The sequence below is a fragment of the Epinephelus fuscoguttatus genome, linkage group LG9, assembly GCF_011397635.1.
Source record: "Epinephelus fuscoguttatus linkage group LG9, E.fuscoguttatus.final_Chr_v1".
Taxonomy (NCBI): Eukaryota; Metazoa; Chordata; class Actinopteri; order Perciformes; family Serranidae; genus Epinephelus; species Epinephelus fuscoguttatus.
The window spans coordinates 41,353,176-41,358,767 of NC_064760.1; the positions used below are offsets into that span (position 1 = coordinate 41,353,176).

General features: G+C 45.5%; 1 pseudogene; it reads right to left on the minus strand.

Moving 5' to 3' along the window:
• Nucleotides 1-3,946: 3,946 nt before the first annotated feature.
• LOC125895055 (uncharacterized) lies at nt 3,947-5,366 on the minus strand (annotated as a pseudogene).
• Between the last annotated feature and the right edge of the window lie 226 nt (nt 5,367-5,592).

The following is a 5,592-nucleotide window of genomic DNA, read 5'->3' on the forward strand; positions in this document are numbered from 1 at the left end:
GGAGTCATAACAGTTTGTCTGACAGAAGCGGTAATTGAGCCTGCTGTGGTGCCTGTATCTCGAAATGTTCAGCATTAATGGCACCGGGAGGAGTGCAGCTTTCAAACGATATGTCGTATGAGTAAACCACTTAAACAGCTACAAATACTGCTGTTGTTTCACATATCGTAATCATCAAAAAATCATCTTAGGAGGGCCTGTGGGAGGGCTGTCTGATTTCTAAAAAGTTGGGAACCACTGGTGTACATGATTGACAGTATTCTGAGTCTCCTGTTGGTTTTATTACACCTATCACAGCAGGTGTAACCCAACATTTCTCATTGAAGACTCTGCGGACATCTTCTTGGTAATGGCCCTTCACCACCTCAAACCTCTTTGATTTGTGCTCTAATTATGTGACTGTTTGTCTAAGATCTCATTTTCATGATTGTGTTTATTAGGGGGTATTCTTTCTCACAGCAGAATCCTTGTTGCTGCTTGGAATCTTGAGAGCTCCCTCTAAGAGCAGAACCTTTTCCATCTAATCCAACTGTTCTTGACTTAAGTATCTCTTACTCCACCGAAAGGTTCCTTGTTCAGTTTTTGAGCTCTACTGGAGCTATGAAGTAGTTTCTTTATGAATGGGTCTCTGTTTTATTTGTTCCATAAAAGGACACACATGGGTGTGCTACTGCACAATACACATTCCTGTCAATATTCCACTATTTCACTGATCTGCAAGTGGTAGGAATACATCAATCAATCAATCAATCATTTGTCACATGGAATTATACAAGTTACAACTCTTGTAAAATGTGATCCCATCAACTCCTTACATTGATGCTTTATAATTTCGTACTTTCTGCATCTTCTTACAGTGATGTTTTATACTAGGGTTGGGAATGCTTAACCGATACGACTGGATATCTGGTTTGACAAGCGAGAGATACGGCTGCGTTGGTAGCAGCCTCCTCAATCGATACAAATCAGCCATGAATCCTGAGATGAATTGATTGTAGAGTCATGGATTCAGGTATCGCGAGACTAGCAATCGGTTGACTGGCTTTAACAGTTTGCATCTCAAAAACAACGCGAGAGCCGGCGGCATGCTCGTAGCAGGCATTACTGACAACGATAATGGATGTAAACATCAGCGCCAGCTTGACCAGTGGAGCAGAGGAACAGAAGCTAATGCTGGTTGGATAAACCAGGGAGCAGCCAAGCATCAGCAGAAACTAAAGGCGAATCCTGTCGGTTGTGGGTTGAACGGGGGTCACAGACACAGACAGAAATGCGTATTCCTGTCAAATACGGCAGCCATAGTGCTCCGCAGCGCAAGATAATGGCTTACAGGCGACCGAGAAGCCCGGTCCAAGAAGTCTTCGTCAGTGTCATGACTGCCCAGAAATACCTGAATAGCCGAGCCGTAGCAACACACAGGTATGTGACGTGTCAGAGGAGAAACGAGCCGTTCACATTTCCACAAACCTCAGCGCACCTTAGGGACTGTTCTTTACTTGTCAGGGGAGGAGGGTGGCTGGTTGATTTTGATTTTATTTATTTATTTATTTTATTTTGATCCCCCCTATGTTCATCACTTATTGATGCTGTTTTTGAATAAGTCAATAAGTAATTTATTCCATTGAAATATCATTGATGTATTATAGAAAGGTGATTTATCTTTTTATACAGTAAATGACAAACACAGAGTGTAGCAAACACAGAGAAATAGTCTGACATGCTGTCAGTGATAAGCTGCTAGTCATCACAGTCCATGATATCAACTAATAACAGGAGATGTCAGATTCTGCCCCTACATTGCATGTTATTATTTTATTCTGCTTTATGTTTATATTGTACAGCGTTATAATAAACTTTATTCCAGACTCAAGTCCATATAAGATACATACAAAAACACAGACAATACAATAAAAACAACACAACAAGTAGGTTTAAAACACTTAAATTTTACTTAAAGTTCACTTCACTTAAAGTTTAAAACTTCTTCTCATTTTTATATTGATCCCATCCAACAAAATGATGTTCATTCAGCAAGTCTTTTTTTGGTCCATGTCTAAAAATAAATACATTTGACATGTGATTTTGTTGTTGTTTGTCTTTTTATTTTATTTTTGCCAGTGCCATACAGCAACAGTGCTTGGGGATGTGGTCTTTTACAAATTTGAAAATACTGTAAGAATGTCACTTTTATAGAATTGGCTTCTTTATTTTATAATGTATGATTAATGTCTACATCAACAAATGTTGACCATAGAATCGTATCAAATTGTATCAATCCTACACTGTATCGAATTGTATCGAATCGTATCGTTCCTACACTGTATCGAATCGTTCTGTATTAAAAATATATCGTTTTTGAATTGTATCGTAACCCGTGTATCTAGATACCTATCGAATCGTCTATCACAGAGAGATTCCCAGCCCTACTTTATACATGTCCATGCTCTGATAATCCAAAACTGATGCAGCACGGAGGCTACCAGTACATTGGCTAGCAGGATGCTAGTCCAGCTGGTGCTCATTCTTCTTTATCTTTTCCTTGATGTTTGCTTTTGTTTTTATTTGAAAACCTTGACCTGGCGCCAGTATAAGTCAGCAGAGTTTACAGACTGTTGAGCTGATTCACAGCCACATGCCACCACCTTCCAATGCCAGTCACAAAAAGCATCACCAACACTTGCAAAAACAGACATAAGACCATAAATCTCATCTTCACTAGCAAGGACCACACCACAACGATATGCAGTTTAAAGATTTAATAAGGATGTGATTGTCAGAGAATGGTTATGAATGGGGTAGTGATGAATGGGGGAGTGCAGATTGCAGAGTGCAGGTGAATGAACGGGATGGAGATGACGTCATTGGAGGGTCGGACTGGGTGAGGTGTAGATGTGGGCGGAGAGACTCAGTGTGGGGGTTCCGTCTCAAGTTCTGATGAGCCTGTGCTGTTAGGAAGCCCCCAAAAGAGTCTGATTAAGTGAGGCTTAGTCTGTCGTGCGCTAGACGGAGATCATTGAGGTTATTGTGGATGTAAGTTTGATATGCTTGTGAAGACCAGTGGCCGAGGACCTGAATGACTTGGTCTGAAATACTTGATCTGGCGGCTGAGGAGGCGGCGCCGATTCGGAATGAATGGCAAGAGTAATGATCAGATGAAATTCCGGAGAGACGGAGGATGTTATGGAAGTGTTTCTGGAACCAGAAACAGGTGGCCATCCTCCCTGTTTCGGTGAGGAAGAGGGGATCTTGTGGTGAAGCGTGGGCGGAATACCGGGTGTGGATGTATCTGGTCAGTGGCTCGTGCGGGCTGAGAAAGGAGTTGAGGCGGTAGATGTACATGGGAAAGTTTACTCCTAACTGATCAGTTTTACTCCTGCGGAGCGTGAATATGAGCGAGTCTGAAGTGTGGGTGGTGATGTCGGATAGACTGGGATGACGGGAAGGATTGTAGACAGATGATGTTGGAGCGAATTCAGAGCACCTCAGGAATCCGAAGAAAGCAAGTAGTAGTATTCCAGTGTTAAGTCGACTGTGGGAGAGATGTAACTGAAGCGCAGCGTGTGTATGCAGCAGCAGAGCAGATCGGAGGTGAGAGGGAGGCGTCTGGCTGTCAGCGCTGGTTCGTGCTTTCGTAAGCCTTTGATTAGCATGGTGATGTGAGCGTGCGAGATTGATTGACAAGGGAGGCCGGTGGATAATTTATGGAATAAATTGATACCAGCTAGATATGTTTGTATGCTGGAGGCCCGAATCTTTGTTACGGTATGACAGTGTGTGATGAAGTTGCACATGGACATGGCGTCCAGAGAGGGAAACAGTAGATGATAAGTGGCGTGGTAATTCTTGAAAGAATTCTAGCTGGTGAGGTAGGCAGATAGCGTGCTTGGTGCTAAACTGTTAAGGATGGTTTCTTGGGAGATGTGAGTGAGATTTGCCAGATGAGGATTTAGCTGAATATGGTCGCTGAAAACGGTGGGATTGGTGTGGGATGGACATCCGAGTCTGGAGCCAAGCATCTGAATTTCTGGAAAGAGAAGCGGGAGAGTGAGTCAGCGATGGCATTGTGGTGACCGGGAATGTGAGACGTGCGGAGGATGAATTGATGCTGAGCGGAGATGAGAGTGAGTCTGCGGGTGAATGGCATGATGGCTGGGGAACGGGAATGGCCTTTACTGATTATATCTACTACTGCTGTGTTGTCAGAGTGAATATTGATGCATTTTTTTGACCATTCATGCCCCCAGATTAGAGTGGCGATGATCACGGGGTACAGCTCGTACAGAGCAGACGAGGGAGAGCGTGACTCTGTGTCGAGGGACTCGAGCTCGGAGGGCCAAGTGGCAGCAAACCACCTCCCCCCGTAATACCCGCCGAAACCTACGGAGGGAGCCGCGTCCATGTAGAGTTGAATGTCCTCGGGATGGGTGATGAAGTCGTCGACGTGGTCGTGGAGAGAGGGAATGGATGCAGCTTTGGTCAGCAGTTGAGAAAGAAAAGATTTTGCCTGTGGAATTATGTGGATGGCGTAATTGAGGTGCCCGAGGAGAGCGAGCAGCTGGCGTTTGGTGCACCTGTCTGTCAGAAGAATTTTAATTAGACAAGAGCAGCGAGATGCGCTGCACTTTCTCCAAGGGCAGTGAAGCCTGGAATGACATTGCGTCCAGAGTGATGCCCAGAAACTCGATGGATGTGCCAGGTCCTGAAGTTTTTTCTTCGGACAGAGGAACACTGAGGTCGGAAAATGCAGACGTAAGTGTAGTGAGACCGTGGCGAGGAGGTGAGGACGGGGGAGTCACGACAAGAAAATCGTCAAGGAGATGAAGGACGTAGGGGAGCCTGTAATTGTTGGAGAGGATCCAGCATAGAGCCTCGGATAAAGAGTCAAAGATTTTGGGACTGCTCTTGCAGCCGAAAGTGAGACGCACGGAGAAGTAGTAAGCCCCCTTCCAGCAGACACCGAAATAACACCAGAAGTCAGGGTGAATGGGCAAGACCTTGAATGCGCTAGTGATATCGGCCTTAGACAGCCATGCTCCGTGTCCCGCCAGACGAATCAGTGCCATGGCGTGGTCAATGGTGGCGTACTGCATGGAGAAATCCGGGCGAGGAATAAGGCTGTGGATGCTCGGGATGTCGGAGCCATGTGGGGACGACAGGTCAATGATCAGCCTCTTTTTCCCCGAGTATTTGCGTGTGGCGACACCGATGGGACTGATACGGAATACGGAGAAAGGAGGATGATCGAAAGGGCCTATCATAAATCCCTCAGTGACCTCTTTTGCCAGTAATGTGTCAACAGTGTCAGGCTCAGTGAGAGTGGATTGAAGATTGTGACATGTGTGGGAAGAATCAGGAAGCACCTCCATGCCAGGGTGAAAACCGTGAGTGAAGCCAGAGATGAGAAAATTGACAAACTGCTTATCAGGGTGGTCACTGAGAGCAGCAGCAAGTGCATGTACCTTTATGGGCGTGCCGAGGTGACGTTCTAGTCATGCTGCTGTGTTGGTGAGATTGTGGGGGCAGGTGGTCCTGGCGTGAGCGCCCCCGCAGAAGGAGCAGACGTGCAGGAGACGGCAGCCAGACGAGTTGCAA